Below are 21733 nucleotides of genomic sequence, written 5' to 3' on the forward strand. Positions count from 1 at the left end.
GCTGATTTTAGGAGTAGTATAACTAAATAGGTAATTCAAGTTTATTTACAGGACCACCACCTTTAATAATCAATGTATATGTGTGTGTGTTAAATATCGAGAGAGAGAGAGAGCGAGAGAGAGAGAGAGAGAGAGAGAAACTATAGAATAATATTATTTTCTATTAACCATATATTAAATCAGCCTTATAATAAAGCCCCAGATGATTTGTCCCATCAGTAAAATGTTGGATTTGTTTTAATTTGTGTGTGTGTGTGTGTGTGTGTGTGTGTGTTTGTGTGTATGTGTGTGTGTGTGAGAGAGAGAGACAGAGAGACAGAGAGAGAGAAAGAGAGAGACAGAGAGGTAACTAGTAACAATTTGAATAGCCTAAGACCCACAATATATGAAGGTGGTAATGATTACCAGTTTAGGAATCAGATCTGAAGTTTTATTTTCTGTTTCTGCCACATCTCAGCTCTATAACTTTGGGTAAGTAGTTTAACTTCTCTGAGTTTCTTTATCTGTAAAATGTAGATGACAATAGCCACTGCACAAAGTAGATAGAAAGATGAAACGAGGTACTATAAGAACACATAGAAGAGCACTTGGCATTAAATAAGTGCATAATATAAAACCACATTAATTTTTGCTTTAATATTAAGATAATTTCAAGTGTTTTTGGTTTTGCTTTTTGTTTTTGTTTTTAAAAGACTTTAGGAAAATTATAAATTTATTCGAAGTCCATAAATTAATGCTTTAGTCAGAAAGATCCTTTATCCAACCAAAAATATTAATTTATTATATGTCTGAGAGGACCATATGTTTCATTTTCTCATAAAAATATGGAAGTCAATACTATCATTATTTTCTTGAGATCTTTAAAAGCATTGTGTTTTTTAAAGACTAGATTATCTTGCATATTGTTGAATCAGCAAGGAAATAATTTTAAAATTACACACTCAGATATCTGGAATCTACTTTTAGATTACCCAGCCTCAAGAACATGTTTGACAAATATTTACTTTCAAACCTTATTCCAACTTACTATTTCATGGTGAATTGAGCTTTAGTTACTGGAGGAATTCTGACATTCAATAATCATTCTAGGTAAATGTCTATGTCTTTGTTGTTATAAATAACACCACATAAGTGTCTATTGTTTATGCACCACAAAAGACATTAGCTATTTTTAATCCGAAATTAAATCACTCATCAATAACATTTTCATAGTTAAATAAGGAATAGAGGTTAAAATTTCAGTCTCTACCATGAAGTTACTTAAAGTTAAATACCAAGTTAGGTTATGTAATCCTTCTCTTTCTCAGTATTATCTACTATAAAATACAATAATAATAATATCTACTTAATAGACTGTTATAACTATTAAATGAATTGACACATGCTAAGGGCCTAAAAAAATGCTTGGTGCATAATAAGTGTTTAATTAACATTAACTATTATTTTTGTGTAAGAAAATACATATAAGAAATCATTTGAATACAGATATTTTAAAGCAAATATTGAAGTTAAAGTTACTTAGCAATTACTGTGTATGAACATATATCTATGTTATATTTTCACATCAAAATTAATTATTTAAATTCCTTAATAGTTTTTTTTAACTCAAAGTGCTTTCGCCTAAAACACACTTTCTTCTCTTTATATTGTATAGGTAAGGTAATTGATAACAAATGGATAAGGTTATATCGTGGCTCTCTGGAGATAATATACATTTTCTCAAGGCAAAATTAAAATGAGGATATATCATTTCTAGGATCATATCATTAGGCATAACCTCTTAAATTTTAAAAATATGAGGAAAAAGTTATATGCATTATTAATTCCTCAATACGTTAAGACTAAAATGAGACTTCAGAGAGCAAAGCAAGAAAAGATAGGGATGAAAACCTTTTTCAAAAGGAAGAAGCAAATTAAACAAGTTTTCCTCATAAACCATTAAATCACCCTTGAAAATAGATTTAAAAAAAGATTCGAAGGAGAGCAATTAGCCTAAAGCCACAAGGAAAAAAAAAAGTACTTTTTGTTTGTTGTCAAAGCAATCAAATCAGGTTTTTAGATAGCTTTTCCATTTTCTCCTTCTCAGTGAAAACAAATACAACACAAATACACAAATCCACAAGTGAAGGGCATGCTGAGAGAATAAATTCTTCAAGCAAATGTGCATGTGCCCGCAAACCAAAAGCATTTGAATGGGCACTTAATTTACTTTAAATTATGGTAACTTTTGCTTATCAATACACTTCATAAAATTTTGTGGTTAAAGAAGTATTTAAACTTTTCAGATTAAAAAAAACTATTCAGAGAAAGAATAACTATTATCATATATATCACTGGTAGCTCTTTAAAACATGTAAATATGGAAATAGTAATGACTCTGGATTCGATTTTAACTTTTATTGCTTAATTATGAATCATAAGCAATTATTTCAAAATATTTCATATGTTTAACATAAATGAATGTCATGAATTAATTTATATTTTAAATTACATATAAAATATCTACATGTGTATAAGTATATTCTACAATATATAGAAAACATTTTAAAATTCCCTACTACATATTTTAAATTTAAACTTGAGACCAAAAAGGGTTTACAATATCATGTTAAAATACATATGTATGTACAAATACGTGTAACATGTTTTTTAAAGACTAGGAAAATAAACACCAGTGTAGTAAAGTGATTATTAATTTCAGTTTTATTAATTAAATTCTTTTTTTAAATTAGTTTTTACTAATTTGATTGTTTAAATGCCCCTCAGGGTTATTATTATATTTTATATATTATATTTTAATGTTCTAGTTGTTTCTTTTACTATATGTTTCAAATCATTTTCATAGTCATTGACCTGGTGATTGCAATTTACATCTTAATTAAAAGTTATTTAAATCAGATTAATATTAAATGAATTTAAATGGTATACAAAAACATTTTCTTCAATATAGTTTCATTCTTCTTCCTTCTTTATACAATTATTTTCAAACGAATTACACCTTTATTCATTTTTAAGCCTATTAATACCATTCCTTAAATATTGTTTTGTGTAGCTGTTGTATATTAAATGATAATAGAATAAAAGAGTTAAAGCAAAAATTACATTTATATTGCTTCATATTTTCCTATATAGTAACCCTTATCAGTGCATTTAATTATTTTGTATGTATTCAACTTAATATCTGGTTTCTTTTTGTTAAAGCTTGAAGAACTCCCTTCTAGGATATGTCTGCTAGCAATAAATTCTCAATTTGTAATCTTAGAAGGTCTTAATTTCTCCTTAATTTTTGGAGAATTGTTTTGCAGAATATAGAATTCTTGGGCTGACAGTGTCTTTTAGCATTCTGGGTATATTATCTCACTGCCTTCTAGCCTCCATGGTTTCTGAGAAGTCAGTTGTCAGTATTATTCAGGATCTTTTATATGTGATGAGTCATTTTTTTCTTGCTACTTTCAAAATTCTTTCTGTACTTGTCTTTCAAAGCTTTAATTACTGTATATTTACAAATAGGATAAACTTGGGTTTATCATACTTGGAGTTCTCTAATGTTAGATGTGCAGATTAATGTTTTTCATTAAATTTGGGAAGTTTTCATCCAGTATTTCAATTCTCCCTCTCTCTTCTCTGTGGGAGTCTTCCATTATACACGTGTTGGTATGCTTGATTCTGTCCCACAGAGCTATGAGACTCTGTTCATTTTTCTTCATTCTTTTTTCCCAAGTTCTTTAAACTGGATAATCTCAATTGACCTATTTTTACATTCAATTATGCTGCCTGCTCAAATCTGCTATTGATATTAATTAGTGAATTTATTATTTCAGTACGTTCAACTCCAGAATTTTTATTTGATTCTTTTTTTATTATTTCTATCTTTTTATTGATAAATTCTATTTGTTAAAAAATCTTTCTCATACCTCTTTTTTTTTTCTTCAGACATGGTTTCCTTTAGTTCCTTGACCATATATAAACGCCAATTTAGTATCTTTGTTTAGTAAGAATCTGGGAGTCCTCAGGGGCATGATCATTGGACTGCCTTTATGTCCATGTACGGTTCCTACTTTCCTGTGTCTTTGCATATATCATCTTTTAATTGTTGTTGAAAACTGGAATGTTAAATAATATGTTCCAGCTCTGGGAATTAGATTATTTCTTCCTTCCTGGGGTTTACTCTTTTTGCTGTTTGTTTAGTTACTTTTCTGGACATATTCTGTAGAATATACATTTTTGTCATAAGTGCTACTATAGTATATGCTTGCCTTGGTTAATAGTCGACTAATGATTGGACAGAGATTTCCTTCAGTGCTTTGACCAGTGAATCCTCAGACATTGCCGAGGAGTGCTGTGTTTGTATTGGAACACACTTTAAAGGCTCTAGCAAGCAGTTGACAAGTGTGCTTTAGTATCCACTTTTTGCTTGTGCAGACTCTCGAGGTCAATTAGTGGTCAGGGGTTAAGACCTTCTCAGGTCCTTCTTTAGTATGTGCACAACCCTCTATGCAGATGTGGCTTTCTAAATTCCCAGAAATATGCTGGAGTTTTTAAAGCCCCGTACAAACATGTCATTCTCCAATTTTTTCTTTCACATTGTTTAATCCTCCTCTTGTTAGCCCCAACCAAGAATGCTACCCAGGCAGCTATGATGACGAACAATTACTTCTAATTATTTTTAACAAATGTCCTGAGGATAGAGCTGTTTTCACAGAGTAGGTCCTGAATCAGATCACGTAAAGACATCCTTGCTAATGGAGCTTTTTAGTAGCTGCCAGACAGATCAAACAGTGACAGTTTTTTTGTGTTTGAGGGTGGGTTAGGAACCGCAATCCCATTTTGTCTTATACAGTAGCTTTCAAGTACCTTAATTTTCATAGCATTTGTAGCTGCCAGTCTGTTAGTTTTCAAGGCTACCACAGTCCTGAGGAAAGCAGGGAATGAGATAAGGCATAAGACATAAGCTTGCTGCTCATGTTGAGGTGCAGATATTTTTCTTAAATATGCAGTGTAGATTGTTGCAGGTCTTTAGTTGATTTCCGAAGTTCTAAAAAGGTTTATTTTAAAATTTGTTGATTTTGAAAGCTTTTCCAATTGTTCTTATTGTTTTAATGGAGGAATGGATTTTTGGAGGTCATTGTTCTACCATTCTAGAATTGGCCCTCTCAGAAACCTAGTATTGTAACCTAGATTTCCTAGAGCTAAATTCATCCACTATCTGAAAATATCTTTTTCATCCACTACATAGTATTTATTTTGATAACTTTCTATCTCCAAGCAATGTCATGACAACTGCCTAGATATACCTATCTAAGTATATCTCTGAAAAATCACCTTTTCTTGGATTATTCATTGAGTTGACCACACTATAGCAACCATTTCAGGTTCAAAGACATGAGAATGACAATTGTTTTTTTATTTTTTGCTTCTTTTAAATTGTCTTTCAAGGATGCATAATCTCACATATCCTGTTCTTTCCTTTACTCCAAAACTATAGAGTTTCCTAAGACTTGTTAACAGTAAAATATTGGAGGCTGGGCCACAGAGTATTCAGCATGATATGCTTGCACAGGCCAGAAAGGCACTGCTGTAGTCTCACTGAGGTGTGGCACTGGAGAAGCATTCAGGAAAAAAATCTTCCCAGTAAGTAGAACCTCCAGCAGTACATCTTCTTGCCTACTTTGCTTAAAGCAGAGGTGGCCTAAAGTTAGCACCTATGTTGCTCTATGAGGATGTTTGGAAGGTACAGGACTTAGAAGGAACATTAATGAGAAAAAGATTTGTGGAAATTATATGGAGATGCACCACTCACATTGAGCCTAGGCCTAAAGTTTAATAATATTTGTGCACTATATAAATATTTGTACCTGAGATCTCTAAAATAAGGTTAAGAAAATTGCCTACTCAGTGCTTTCTCAGGAGGGTAATAAAAATGACCATCTTAAAAGTAGTCCTGGACTCAATAATACAATTTTCACTTCGACAAGGCTAAGTTGGCTACTGTCCCATCTAAGTGCTTGCCTTTCTAGCAGGAGCAACCAGTACCGAGCCTCAATATGGGATGCTACCTTAAAGGGACCTGCTCTGAGAGCTACCTGAGGAAATTTGATTACATCAGACCCTGGCCATTAAGCAGGCCATTTGCTCTCACAAGTAAATAGACATATTCTGGATTTGACTTTATTTTCTCTTCATTATGCCTCTGCCAGAACCATCGTCTGAGGAATTTCTGTCTTATACAACATCAGGTTATATCACAAACTACTGCTTTCTAAAATGATCTCCTTCTACAATGAGGAAAGCAAGGCAATTGACAAGTGTTCAGAGAATTTACTGATCTTATAAGGTCCTCCATCAGTCAAGAGCCACTGGTCATAAAGAAAATTGATATGAATGTTTGAAGACTTGTCAGAGCAGTAGCTAAGAGTAACACCTTGTCAGTGTTGAGGTGCACTCTCGTGGTATGTAGTATATATTCCAAGCCAGTGAACAATATAAAATATCCCCCATTACTAGAGTACAGAAGTTTGAGAACACATACTATATAATGATCTATTGGCAAAAAAATTGCTTCCTATCCCTGTCATGTTTGGGTCTGCTGGTTTAGAAATTTTAGTGCCAAAGGAAAAATGCTCCTACCAGGCTCTGCATGCCTCTGAGAGAACAAGTGCAGTAGGAGAGAACAAGTGCAGTAGGTGAAGACTGGGCTAAGGTCTTTCTCACCAAGGGAGAATGACATGGTAATATAAAATCAAGACAGGGAAGAGTGTGAACAGAATCTGGGGCATACCTGAAGTCCATATTGACATCACCATCAGTGGTCAATATTAGAGGAAGACTATAGACAGGATTACTGAAGATTCTGATTCCTTAGGAATGAAGGGTTGAATCACCTAATCTCCATTCTAAATATAAATCTGTGAGAATTGAAATGTTGAATTTTGAGCAGCTGGTAAGGATAGATTTATATATACCGATCATGGTCTTGTATTCAGTTGCAGAAGTCCTGACCTCACCAACTACGTATATTTGACTTCTTGCAAATGTTTTTATATTTTAACCTATTTCTCTTTTTTCTTATCCCATTTCTCCATTCTTTTAACTGAATTGAGAAATTTGATAAAGTTTTTAAGATTTGTCTATTTTTGAAGGAACAAAGTGTTGCTATTTTAATTTTACTTGACTTTGCAACCTAAACATGGGTAAATTAATAATTATCTAATTACTACAGTTTTATTATTAAAAAAAATTATGCCTAAGGTAAAAATGACTATAATATTTTTCAAAAAAATGTTCCCAACTGTAATAATTTAGTGTGTGTGTGTATGTGTGTGTGTGTGCATGTGTGTGTGTGTGTGAGAGAGAGAGAGAGAGTCATTTAAAATATTTATTTGCTGATATTTAAGACTCCATCACTCTATCATAATTAGTAGTATAAAGTTCCTGTGGGGTTTTTCACATAATAAAGTTCAAATATACTAGCAATCATTGCTAGTCACCTAGTCTATGGAAAAGCAATTTGTTTTTGAAGTAAAAATATTATAGCTGGCAGATTTTTTTTCCATTCCACATGTACAGAAGAATGTTATCAGCAGAACATGAGTTTACATAAATGGGAAATTTTCAAATTTAACCTACTGCCAAATATGTATCATCATCTTATTTAGCTTCGATCCCTTCTCCCCCATCTTCTCTTGATACTCACTTTTCATATATTTACTGATTATTAAAACTTCTACCAAGGTGTAGAGAAAGATATGGGAGGTATTAGTTTTCTTTTAAATAATAGGTCAGGAGATAAATCAACAGAATATTTGAATTTTGAAGTTTATATGTCACTGCTATTTATTTCCACCAAGTCCTGAAATACAGAATTGGATATATGTTGGATTGGATTAATGTTCACTTAGGAGAGCCCACTCAGAGCAATATTTATAAATCTAATAGATTTTGAAATTTAAATAATAATTTGTGGATCATTAAAAACTATACAGACAGTTTGGCCATTCTCAACACTAAATCAGAATTTGTAGAGGTGGGGTTTGGGCATCCACTTATTTTCACAAATTCCACAGGATCTTGTTACAGTTAATCCTAATCAGAGTTCTAATATGTATAAAATTGACACAAACTCATTTAAGTTAGGAAAAGACTTTTTTTCATACAGTTCAAAATATATTTGAGTATAGATATGAAGTCTATTTTCCTTCTTATATGTATTTATATATAAGGATGCATACAGATCCTTATATAATAATGCCCTATATAAGGACATTAATAGTAAGTATGGATTTTTGTACAGAGCCAGGCTTAAAGATTTTTGGAAAATGCATCTACATTTTAGGGACGTTTTAGGAGATAATGGATAAAATGACCTGCCATTGTATCTGACATTTCCACATTACTCATTCCCTTAGTCATGGCTAAGTGGATAGAAGTTATAAACTATGAAACCTTATTTAAGAAATCTGTTTCAGATTTTACAATTATGTACCTAGAGTTAACACAGCATGTTAAGAGAAAGAGGAAGGCTAAAATCTAGATCAAATGTGCTATTTAGAAGGGCAAAAAGGGATAGGATACTGAATTTGGAAACCCTGGTCTCAATGACAAAAAGTGAGTTTCTATTGTTAGAGAGATCAACTAATAATTTGGTTGATCAAGTATTATTAAGCATAAAGAAATTATTTTCAGATTGAAGTATATGAATTAATATAGTGACTAAATCCTGTAGGGACTTAAATCGTATTTGAATAGAAAAACTTATGTGTTTACATTCATCTGTGATTCACACACATTTAAATGACACATACAGGTTAAGAAATTATTATTTGGGTGCTTGCTTCAGTATCATATATAGTAAAATTGGAATGATACAAAGATTAGCATGGCCCCTGTGCAAGGATGATACTCAAATTCACGAAGTGTTCCATATTTTTAAGAAAAACCATTCACAACATACACACACACACACACACACACACACACACACACACACACACAAACAATTTGGCACCTATAAGTAGAGATGTCAAACCCATGCAAGGGAGATAGGCGAGTTCTACAAGTTTTTGGCAGCTTCATCTTATCGAGCAGTATCATTTCTTTCTTTTTTACCTTGGGAAATTAATACTTCTAGGATTTATCTTACCTTGAGGGAGTTTATGAAAGATACTAGTATATTTCTGTGTTTGAAGAACATGTGAAAGTGCTCATATGTTCTAAGATACTAATGGCCATAGCTAGTGCCAGTTTGCGGCAATTTGAGAGGTTTCTAAAAAATAGTAATTTCTTCCTTTCATGGATTCCATTTCATTTTTAATTTTGGTTGCTCACAAAAATAACCCCTTTAGATCCTAATGACCAAAACAAGAAGCATTTTCTTGTACTTACCTAAAAAGATAATATTATAACTATATACTGTAAACAATAATCTAAATTTTTCTGGTCAGCAATCATAAATTTTCAGGTATGTTTTTATCTGTCATTGCTGCAAAATCAAATATTTAGATTTTTGTACTCTAGAGTACATCCTGATGAAGAAAAGAGGTTGAATCCTTTCAATTAAAGTAGTAGAAACTGGAAAAATTTATTTAGTAAACTAATATTTATTGAATACATGTTGTAATTCAAAGATGTGGCTTAACTGTGGACTCCTGTCAGTTAGTCTCAAAGGTATAGAGAGGAATGTTCAATAAGCTAGGAAGGTGTTTGGGAGAAATATGACATGAAATAGTTTGGACTAAGCTATTTCCTCATTATTTTTCAAATTAATTTTTACTTATTTAAAAATGAAATATGATATGAATTTGGATAAAGAAATAATCTAGTTGTTGGAGTAAAGCAATGGAGGGAAAAATTATTTTTTTAGCATGAAGCCAAATACCATTATTGTAATACAGCACTTATGTGACTCCTCTTCATTTTATTTATTTCCTTTGGAAAAGAATATTTCCTGTCTCTATGTTAGCAACCTAGTTTCTAAGCATTAAATTTATTTTAACTAATGGTTATATCATTTTATGGAAATCATTTTATCATCTGATGTCTGTAGACTAACACTAAAATAACCAAATAATGCTATTTAATAAACCTACACCTTAATGGCCATAGAAATTCTAACTGATATCTATCTGTTAGCAGTTTCCCCAAAGCTATATTTTTTTCTAAACATCTGTTATCTTAGGAGAAAGAATTCTATAAATTGACTTTTTCTAAACCAAAGATAAAAGTATAGTATTATATATGTATATAAAAGGTTAACTCAAGATTAACCTTTGTCTTTAAATGACCCCAAATTTATTGCCAATATACTTATATGTATTTTATTGTGATAAAAAAAAATGACAATAATTATAACAGAAAAAATAGAAGAAAAAGATTAATCACAATGTCATTACTTTAACACAACTCAGGAATATACTCTGATTTCTGTCAATAGCTGTAATTCATATGTTGAAAACATACATATTTTGGCAAATCCTCCATATCTATTATAATTATTAGTAGAAGGAAATATGGAAATGTTCACATTTAGCCAGTTTGTTACAGGGTAAATTTTATGTCAATAATTATTTAAATATTTCATTTTCATTCTTGGTGAAAAGATGCAGTGGCACCATTAGAAAACTATGAATTCTGTGCCCAAGTGCCTTGCAAGTGTCACATTTTGTTTCTAAAATCCAGTTTAGATTCTGTATTGACACTGGCAGGCAGCTTTAATGAAAATCATCTCCCAGGCAGCTGCAACTTCCACTTCAGTTTTAGTCACAGCAGCTCTCCTGATTAGCCCCTGCAGGAGCTGCCACAAGACTGAACCTAAATCTGCTCTCCAGAGTCACAGACATGTGTAACACAAGGCTGATAGTTATCAAAATCCATAAACGCAATGTGATAACCTTTCTCTTTGGCTTAATCATTTTGTATGCTCAGAATAGCCATAGATGTGCACATAATATGCATTGTCTAAGAACTTTAAGCATAAGGCTAATAATTTGTTATTATGTAATTTTTTCCCACTAATGATATATAATGTATAGAGCATGGAGAGTTAAAATAATAGCAGAAAACATAGCCACCTAAGGTTTTTATTCTAATCTTTTGTATTTAATCACATGCACTCACATTCTTGTTTCCTGTGGTTTTTCTGTATAACTCAACAGGTGCAGGATTTGCATAGTTCTTTCCAATTCTTATATAGGAGGGACACAGCACAGAGGTGAGGTTTCACTTAGAATAAATTTTACCATCAAAGAGTCTAAATGAACAGTCTTTATGTTGGCAGAATTTTTTATGAAGGTGCAAGGTTTTATTATGATACAGTTGTAAATTTGTGCTTTGTTTGTTCCTTTTGACTTAACTTGCTACAAAGTCTAGATTCTGACTAGTTATTCTGGTTTAAGGAAAATTTTTCATTCATGGGTGTGTGAGCATGAATATATGTATGTTGTATGCTATATGGGTGTGTGAGCATGAATATATGTATGTTGTATGCTATATGTGGACTCAGCCCATAAAATGGATTTGGTCCTCAAGGGACTTAATAAAATGATGAGCAAAGGCATACAAAAATAGTAGCAATCATGCAAGGGACTACAGGGGTGGAACATTTTTAAGAGACCAAAGGAAAACAACATTATGGCTTGAATAGGTAAGGAAGATATGTGCAAAAGGCAAGCTCTGTACTGAACAGAAAATTAAAGTTGGTAGGCAAAGATGAGCACAAAAAGACCAAAGAAGCTGCGGTGGGAATTTATATGGCACCTCCACATACCAGTAAATATTTCTATATAAGTCTCATATATTCGGAAGTCTTAAAAAAAGCTCTAGATGAACTTGCTCTCATTCCTCCCTACCCCACCAACACACACATTTGGGTGAAAGACGGAGAAGTGACTTGAGCTAGAGTACATAGCAAGGACAATTGATGTCAGAGAAAATTCTAGATCCTGAGTCTTCCTAGAGTTTGGAGTGAGTAGAAGTTGATAATGATAGAAGTTGATGTTTATTGAATGATATTACTGGGTCAGGTACTGCTTTAAGAGAAAGCAACAAGGAAAATAGATTTTAAACTGATTTGTGTTCATGAAAATGAAGAGAAGCTGAATACTAACCAAGGGGGAAAAAGGGTTAAGCCATGCTTAGATTAGATATCTGAGTGATGAAAGAGACTGAGGGAAGACAGGAAAGAGAAAAGAATTTCAGAAGAATGAAAGAAAGAGAGAAGGAGAAGATGGATGTGGTTACTGAGTCCCCCAGGCAAAAATGAGGCTGAAATTCACACCTCTGGGTGGCGCAAGTCTGAGTTTGAGCTGGAAGAGTGGATGGTATGTGCAGCCCTACCATCTAGACAGTGATCACAGGCAGTTAAGGTCATATTAATAGATTTTATGACCTATAAAAACAACATTATGTTGTTTACAATAACATAGGGCTCAAATGTTGTTTACAATAACATAGGGCTCAAATAAGATATAGTGTAGTTGGTAAGGAATGGGATTTGCATTGAGAGACAGAGAAGTATTTTAGGATCTAAACCATTTATGTAAGTGAGCAGATGACAAGAAAGGGGCCTCCTGCACTCTAGACTGATTCAAGCAGTTTTTCTATCACAGCTGATTAATATCATGGATGCGTGAATGAGGCTGTTTGTGAGGCACGAGGACTCTGGAGAGTACTGACAAAGAACACTCATGTAACAGCTAGATATTCAAACATGAGAGGAGTTTTGCAAGTCTTGGAGAAGCTTTAAGAGGGTGAGATGGACTGGTAAGGTGAAACAATGTTTAGAATTATGCGAGAGAGAAAAAACACTATTTAGAGTCTAAGAGTTGGTGATACCTAATATATAGTTTCAGCAGTATTGAAGGAGGAAAGACAAGAAGGAGAAAATAAAGAAAAAGTTCAAGAAGTGTAAATACCCCAATATAGTCTGTTAGTAAAACAAAGTAAAAACAATACTAGTGTGTCTTGTAGGAAAAGCAGAGTCAAGATAAAAATGCCAGTGGGAAAAGAGAGCTAGATGATAATATAGTAAATCTTAAAGTTAGATAAGTTGAATACAAAGGGCGGGGAAATCATATTGGAACAAATAACCCAGTTTGGCAGGCTTTTTTTGGAAAGTGCTAATAAGTAATGGAAAAGAGTCTGAACAAATGAGGAATGTTAAATAAAAGTTCACAAGCAATTTATTGAGCAGCTAGTAGCACCAAGTTTTGTCTTAGACATTGAGATAACAAAGGCAAGTCAGAATACTTGTACAGTTAAGGAAGGGCTAATAAAGTATAGTGTGTTACAGGCATAGAGTGTGGTGGAAGTTCAGCAGGGAGACATCTAGTCTGGTCTACAGTTGAGGAGGTAGGTCGTGGCTGATTTCTGGAGATAAAGAATTAGAATCTTCACAGAGGACTTCTCCCAAGAAGTTCAGGGATATGCATAGTTAGCATATGATATCTCTATTATATACAAAATCAATACGTTAAGTTATATATGTTATATATAAAATCTAGATCTCCTTAAAATAAATTCCAGTGTTCCAAGTTTACTAAGAGGATTATCTATGTGAGGAGTGGTGGAACTTCTACTTACTTTTCCTGAAAGATAAACTTTTACTTTGGATCTTTCTCACTGATTATTAGTTTTCTCGATCATTAACATTAGGGGCTAATGTTACTCCCTTTAATACCAACATATGAAATTATATGACCCTTCCATTTTATGCCCATAGTACACCAGAGCCAAGCTAAAATTTCTAAATAGGAATTTACTAAGGGATTAGTTAATACTTAAGGGAAAATAAACAGAATACCAGTCAACTAAGACAGTTGGTTTTATAAGTATAGCATTTTCATCTTCAGCTTGGGGTTCTTGCCTTCATATGAGAACAACTGTCTTTTAAACACTTCCACCCAGGATAAATTTTCCACTGCAAATTTAGGTCCAAAGAATAAAGCCCAGGGAGGTGCCTTTCTTTTCTATGTAAGTTACACCATACATAAAGATGAATGCCGGGACTAATGAAAAAAGCATATTAGGAGTAATCTTAATCCTTTCTCAAGTTCTATGCCTAATATATACACAATGAATAGCAAAGGGATCACCTTTCTAAAATAGTCTTTTCTAAAAGAGAGTGGGGGTCAGTACTGAAATTTATCATGATGATTTCTAGGAAGACTGAACAAGGCATAATCACTCCAGCAATGGTAACATCTAACTATTACAAAGCCAAGATCAGTTACTGCAACTGAAGGATGACAGTGAACTTGGTCACAAAGAATGAGACAAAAATACAATTAGAAGTAAGTTAAAAACCATGGCCGGGAGAGAATTCTGGAATAAGGGAGTAAGAGGTTCTGAAAATCTATTCCTCAATAACACCAATGAGAACAATAGCAAAAGTTGTCAAAATCAACATATTTCAGAACTCTGAAAAGTAATCAAAGCTTTCAAGAATTCAAAAGGCGTTATTCCAAAAGAACAACTGAATCCCAGCAATCAGATCCAAATAGTACAGGGTACTAAACTTGAGCCAAGTTGTTAGAACAATCTAATTTAGACCTGTAACCCAAAACTTTGCCAGTTCATTCTTAAACTAGGCAAGTTAACATGTAAAGCATTAGCACTATAAGTAATACCGCCCTTTTCTTTGAAAGCAGACTTTTCCCTAATACTTAGTTCAAGACTGGGCACACAATTACCTTTTTCAGAACAAGCAAATGAATGAATGTGTGTGTGAATGAATGAGTGAGTGAATGATGACGTCCTCCACTCTTGTATGAATATTATCCGGCTGCATGATTATTTATGGAAAAAGTCAGCAAGATGTGTTTAACACTTACAACCTCGGAACAATTACTTAACGCCTCCAAATCTTAGTTTCTTTGTGTGTATATTGGAGTTGATATTAATGGTACTGACAGCTTTGCACAATAGCAGTATGGTAGCCAGTGAGGTTTACCCGAGGCACAATTGTTGTTAATTGATGATAACAGTATCGCCAATAATGGATAGACAGATGGTATTATTGTGAGGACCAAGTGAGATAACATATGTTGAATGCCCAACAGTACCTTGCACAGAACAGATACCGATAAATACTTGTTAGAAAACAAGTACAGGAATACAAATTAGTGAACAAATAAACACATGAGATTCCTTTGTGGGGAGGGATAAGCCATGAACATCAGCTGATCTACTAATGTACTGGGTTCTTTACATTCCCATACTAGAAATAGGACTCATCAAGGAATGGAGGAATGACTTTCAAGTGCTTTGGGACTTGGAAGACTGTGAGAGTGGAAAGTAAGGTTGGAAAACAATAAAAAGAATGACTAAAAAATGAGTTTGAATAAGGAAACAGGGGTGAGATACTATCACCTTTCAAAGGGAGGAAGATTTAAAACAGTGTAGTGAGAATTGAATTGAAAGAGAAAAAATTTTAAATGTAAGCCTTATAAATACAGAGGCTTATCATACGAACAATATCAGACAACAGAATTACCATCTGATTCAAGTAAAGCCAATTGAACTTATTTAAAATAATGATACAGCAATTATCCTGTCCTCAATAAGCCTATAGGTAATGGGATTAATAACATAAACTAGACTTGGGACACTCTGTCACCATCCTGTATTCCTTTCTATTTAACATTTTCTGAGTCATAAATGAACAACATAACGATGTCAATACATATAGTTTATATGTTTTAAATATTTTGTAAAAACTCAAGAAAAAATATGCACTTTATTCTTATTTAGAGGTGAGTGCCTATATTGAAGGTTTAATAGTGAAATAACAATAATAGAGGTGAGTGCCTATATTAAAGGTTTAATAGTGAAATAACAATAATGATCAAAATTTAGGTATGGGATTTACTGTGTGCCAGGTAGTGTTTGAAATCTTTTGATATTTTTACTCATGTAGTTCTCACAACAACCTACTAAGACACTACTAGCATCCCCATTTGACAATTAGAGAAATTAAATAATTTGCCCACATTTTCTCAGGCTAGGGCTAATGTTTGAACTTAGGGAAACACATAATTTTATTTTCAAAATTCACTATCTTAGTAAATTTGCATTATACTTTAAGTCATTATATAACAGTATTTATTTTTTCATAGTGCTTTTTGAAAATAGAGGATATATGAAATTGTAACAGATGCTGGAAAAAAATAGGCTTCAATATGAGGCCTAGAAGTGAGGCTTATACTACAAAATGTGTTCTACAGCTGACTTTGTCTCTGTCCTCATATTTATGCTAAAACCAGCATCACAAGGAGTTGTTTATACCGTTGTGTATGCGTCCACTCTCATGTTTGATGCAGTATGGGATCTTTTCTACCTCAGGAAATACCTTATGAATAGAAAGATATATGATATTTTAAGAGAAGAGGGTTGTAAGGAAATATAACTATTTCTGAATTGGTCAGTATTGGTGGTGTGAGATGGCACTGGTCATTAAGCTTGATTTACAATCGTTTCTTTGTCTTAAAAATTAACTCACCACAATACTGCATTATCTACTTGCTAAGAGACTAGATCTTAAATGTTTTAACCATGAAAAATAAATGATAATTATGTGACGTGTTAGAGATGTTAGCTATCACTATGGTGGTGATCATATTGCAATATAGAGGTATATTGGATGAACATATTGTACACCTTAAACTTAAACATATGTCAATTATATCTCTAGAAAAATGACAAAAAATGCATTGAAAAGAAAAAAAATAACACATCAGATTGTGCCATAGCTTGGCTTCCTCTTAGCTGTAACATGACATGACTGAGAGGAATACTCCTTCCTACCCTCACCAAGCCCTTCTTCTAGTTTAGTTGCCTACATTTACTAACTTTCTAGTGACTTGTGCTGTTACATGTCCTTAACTGGACTGTGCTATGGCTTATCAGTCCGCTCATTGCTTTCTGTAGGGCAGTGTGGTAACTGAAAATAATTCAGTTTCTGTTAGAAGACATCGACACTCAAGCTTAAAATAGAGCCTTCTACAAGATTTCCGTAAATCTTATAACAAGAATTTCTAGGAATTTCTCTTCATGTTTGTTGCATTTCAAACTTGTTGCAAATACTTGAACTTTAAGAAATTCCATCTCCTTTACACTCTATGAAACATATTGAAAATATGTTTTCTATATTTCTTACTATAAAAATCTTTCCTCTGGATTAAAGTGGTTGCTATGATGATGTTATGATTTTTAGAAAAATCACCATAAGGACACAGATTTCACATTTTATGTTTAACAATATATACAGCTGGGAAAAAAATGACTCAGTAAAATACATTAAATAAGTTAAGATATGTTCATATAATTCTATTGTTAAATCAAATAGCCCCAATTATATCAATTCAAAATAAGGGTAGGTAGAAATATTTTGATCTGAAAAAAAATTTCTAAGTGGAAAAAAATTATAATTTAAAATTGGCAAAGGCTACTTTTTTTGAGTGCCCAAAACTGCATCCCTAACTTTAAATATCTCTAGATTTAAAGGACATGACTAACTCACATTTTGACTTTTTAAATGCAAACTTTTTTATTGAGAATACAAATTTATGTTTTAATTCTTATTTTAGCATAGAACAAATTTAGTAGAGAATTTTTTTCATTCTGGCAAAACAATAAAGGGCATTTATCTCTCTTAGTATTTAATTCTTCTGAGGCAGAGTGTTCAGTATAAAAGATAGTTACATGATAAAATTATGATCAAAACCCTCAGTCTGAAAAAAGACAGTGAGATACAATAAATTGCTATTATTTTGCATGGTTTTTTTTCGTGTTGGAAAACAATATATAAGGTCAGAACTATGTCACTATAACTGTTAGTTATCCAATCATTTCTTTTATTTTATATATTTTTAGCATACTCCTCTTACTACAGCAGAAACAATGATTATTCAGGTTTATCAAGGCCAATAGAGAAATCCAAAGAAAAATTGGTAAAAGTAGAAAATTATTCTTAGGGAATTTTTTTCTTCCAGTTATTCTTTTATTAAGTATGTAATTTTTAACCTTCTCCATTACTAGACATACAAAGTATCGAGTTAGCACAGCTGATCTTAATGAGTTTTAAATTTCAGTAAGAGAAAAGACTGATTAAAAAATAATAAAGATTCTATGATTAAAAAAAAAAACACAAAAGAGGATGTGGTCTATTCTAACGGAAGGAAAAGTGCTTAGGAGCATGCATAGAGGTGGTAACACTTAGCACACTTTTACTGATGAGTAGTTTGTATCTGCCAGACTGGGGCAATATTGGGGTAGAGAGAGAGAAAACTATGAAAATGGCACAGTGTAATCAGAAGACATGGGGACCCGAAATAGCATTAATAGTTAGGAAAAGGATTGAGAATTGGAGATAGTTCTATTTGTTGGGCACTAGGGTATTGTGGGAGTAATAGTAAAGTCAAAAGAGACTGGAGATAGCTCAAATAATGGTTACCCATCGCCATACAGTAAACTGTCTGAAGATATTAAAAGTTTTTAATCAGAGAAATAACTGATCACATCTGTATTTTAGAAGGTCGCTCCAATAATACTGGGAAGAGTAGACTGAAATTTTAGCCTGGAGACAGGAGGCACCAAACAGTGAATTTTGAAATCAATTAGATGTGGGTGACTGGGAAGTAATAGCTACTTGGAAGCATCCAAATTTGTGGGTGGCTGGATAGATGGTGATGTATATTTATTAAAATGTTGAATAAAAGAGGCTGTACCATTTGGATGGAAAAATAAACTCATTGACTCCTATCATATTGAGCTTCAGGTACCTATGACACGTAACTAGAAATGCCTGCATTACATAACACTATGGAAGTCTTTGCTTTATAGATGAGACATAGAACCATAGCCATGCAATAGGTCAGGAAGAGTGTATAGAATAAAAATAGGAAGGTGTTTAACCCTTAAATCCATTTTTGAAAAGTTATACAAATTGTTTTATGCTTCTAGAACATTTTAATATCCTTATATATATAAGCACAATTTCTAATATAGGATTGAAAATTTCAGAATGGCAAAGTATACTTGATATACTGTTTTTTTTTTTTACAAATATGCCAGGCATATGTAAAGTGACCGTGTGGTAAGTATTATACAGATGACCGTCAATTATTCAGAAAGAAGACAATTACTTGTCTTTAAAAACAGAAATCAGGACATTAGGAAATTCAGGTTAAGCTAAATTGAACATTCATACTTCTCTACATAGTGTATAGATATAATATCTTAATATGAGTTTCCATTTAAGATGTCAAATAAACAAAATAGTATTTAAAATCATATTCACCAGATGACCTAATTAAATATGATACTTTCTTCTGGAAAAAAAAATATTTTATTTTTTCAAAATACTGTCTCATACATTGTAATCAAAAGGCTATCACCACATCTCCATAAGAGAGTGAGGGCATATATTATTTCTACTTTACAGAACAAAAACTGAAATATTGGGAAGTTAACTGATTTAAGATCACATCTTCAATGAATGTCTTAAATGTAGGAATCTTAACTCATAGTCCTCTAAATTTTCTCAACAATTACTCTGGTCTCCTTTTTTTTTTTTTATTAGGAAATAGATTACAGTTGTTTATATATTTATAATTGGCCATTATTAATCATAATTATTATTATTTTAAAGTTTTGATAATGATAGCATATATGTGTATACTGGTTAAATTAATAAAATACATATAAATACATAAGTCCATAACTAGTTAATATGAGCATTCATTTCTGTATTGTATATTTTCATTTAGTCCTCCAGATCTGCACTCTGCCTTTCTCCACCCCCTTTTCTGCCCTGGGAAACTGATCTATATAACTAACATCAATGGACTCTCATATCCTCTGATTTCCAATAGCTTAGGCCAATATGAGGCATGAAATATGATTAAAGGGCAGGAGGATAGAAGAAATATAGGGTCAGTAGTTCCTCCTTTTTCTCATCCTCTGCAATTCCCTTAGGCTGGGATGTCTAGTGACTGCTTACTCAGAGTGGCCTTTTCTACACGACTCCCAATCCTTCCCAATTCTAGCAACCTCTCCCTCCCTTCCCCCATCCACACAGGAATAGGGGTGGTAACAACTTCAGATTTATACTCTAGTCCTGTGGTTTCTCACACCTTTCCTGTGCCTTTGCAATTAGTTGTTTTACAAATGAACTCTCCTCAGATGATCTTAATTTGAGGGTGCCATCTATTTGCTGTTAATGTAGTAGATAATATGATCTCTACATCACCAATGATTCTTGTCATCATTAATTACATTTTTGAAAGAAGGTGTATTCTAGAAATCATCTGTTAACAGATATGAAATATAATTCTAAAGACTCCAAGTAATTCTTTGGTAGAATGAGAAACTGTATAAATAAATAAAATATGCATTTAAAATTATTTTTTAAAATTCCAAATACTGTAAACATATTTCTAAAAAAAAAAAAAAAAAAAAAAACACTTTCCAAATACATGACAATATCATCTTCTTAGACTAATGCCTTTCTAAGTCTTTATGTTTTCCAAGTATTATTTGGATCAAGATTAGGAAAACCAATGATTGTTGTAAAATGGTCAAGTTTGTGTTTGAGATTCATCTGTCTACAAATAGAATTATATCGCAAAGGTTAAGATGGAAAAGCTCCATCTGTTAAAAACATCAAAATGATGGGCAGCTTGATCACAAGAATGGTTCAGTATAATGAACTATCGTAGAGAAAGACCTTTTGAGTCAAACATACCTGGCCTAGATTCCTAGTTTCAATGCTTAGTAACCAGGTGAACTCAGGCAAGACATTTAACCTGTTCCATTGTTTATGAGCAGACAGGTAATAGGACTTATCTTGCAGTGTTTTGGGAAAGATTAAATAAGAATGAAATGAGTGGCAGTACAATGTATTGGATAGAGCATAGACTTTGGAGTCAAAACAATTCATGTCATATATTGGCTTTCTCACTTACTAGTCATGTTCCTTTGGGCTAGTTAACTTCTTAAAGTCCTTGGTTTATCTATCTTTTTAAAAATATGGAGAAAATATACATGGTTTATAGACCCATTGTAAGAATTAAATAAACAGACTTATACATAGTAGAACAGGATTTGAACTCAAGCTGCAAGACTCCAGAAGACAGGAAATTAATGTATTCAAAGCCTTTCTTTTATGTTCCAAGAAGGCAGAATCTCATATTGTTTAAGCATGTGGACTCTGATGTCAACCTGCCTAATATCAATCCTGATTCCATCATTTACTGCCTACATGAACATTCTTAAGCAAGTTACAAAATCTCACTTTGCATGCTTGAGAAATGTTTATAATAATAGGACATAATTTTTAAAGTTATTGTGAAAATTAATGTAATGTTTCTAATGCATTTGCTACAGTGCCTAGCATATTTAATTAGTAGTCAATCAATGTAATATCTGTATAATAAATAAAGATGATATTCAGAAAATTAAATGAGGAACACATATCTGTCTTGACTCTCAAGAATCTTATCTTTCTGCAATATCATCTTTCTTCAAAGTAAATAGAATATGTAGGAAAAACATACATAATTAACTACGAACTGTGGGCTATTAGAAATATTATATTTAAATAACATATTTAAAAAAATATGAAAAGATCAAAAATAACCTTTTCAGATCTAGCATTGTGTTACTACACCCATACAAATATATACACATACATACAAATAACTAAATTTGTATTTGTTCAGATTTAGATTCCATAAAGAAG

The 21733-nt window shown here is 32.4% G+C and overlaps 1 non-coding gene across 1 annotated transcript; it reads left to right on the forward strand.

Annotated features, from left to right (window-relative positions):
* The first annotated feature begins 8823 nt into the window (after positions 1-8823).
* On the forward strand, positions 8824-8927 carry LOC120597987 (U6 spliceosomal RNA). The gene has a single exon (XR_005651480.1). It is a non-coding gene; the product is annotated as a U6 spliceosomal RNA (small nuclear RNA).
* The last annotated feature ends 12806 nt before the right edge of the window (positions 8928-21733 follow it).

Source organism: Pteropus medius, unplaced genomic scaffold (assembly GCF_902729225.1).
Source record: "Pteropus medius unplaced genomic scaffold, Ma_sr-lr_union100, whole genome shotgun sequence".
NCBI classification, from domain to species: domain Eukaryota; kingdom Metazoa; phylum Chordata; class Mammalia; order Chiroptera; family Pteropodidae; genus Pteropus; species Pteropus medius.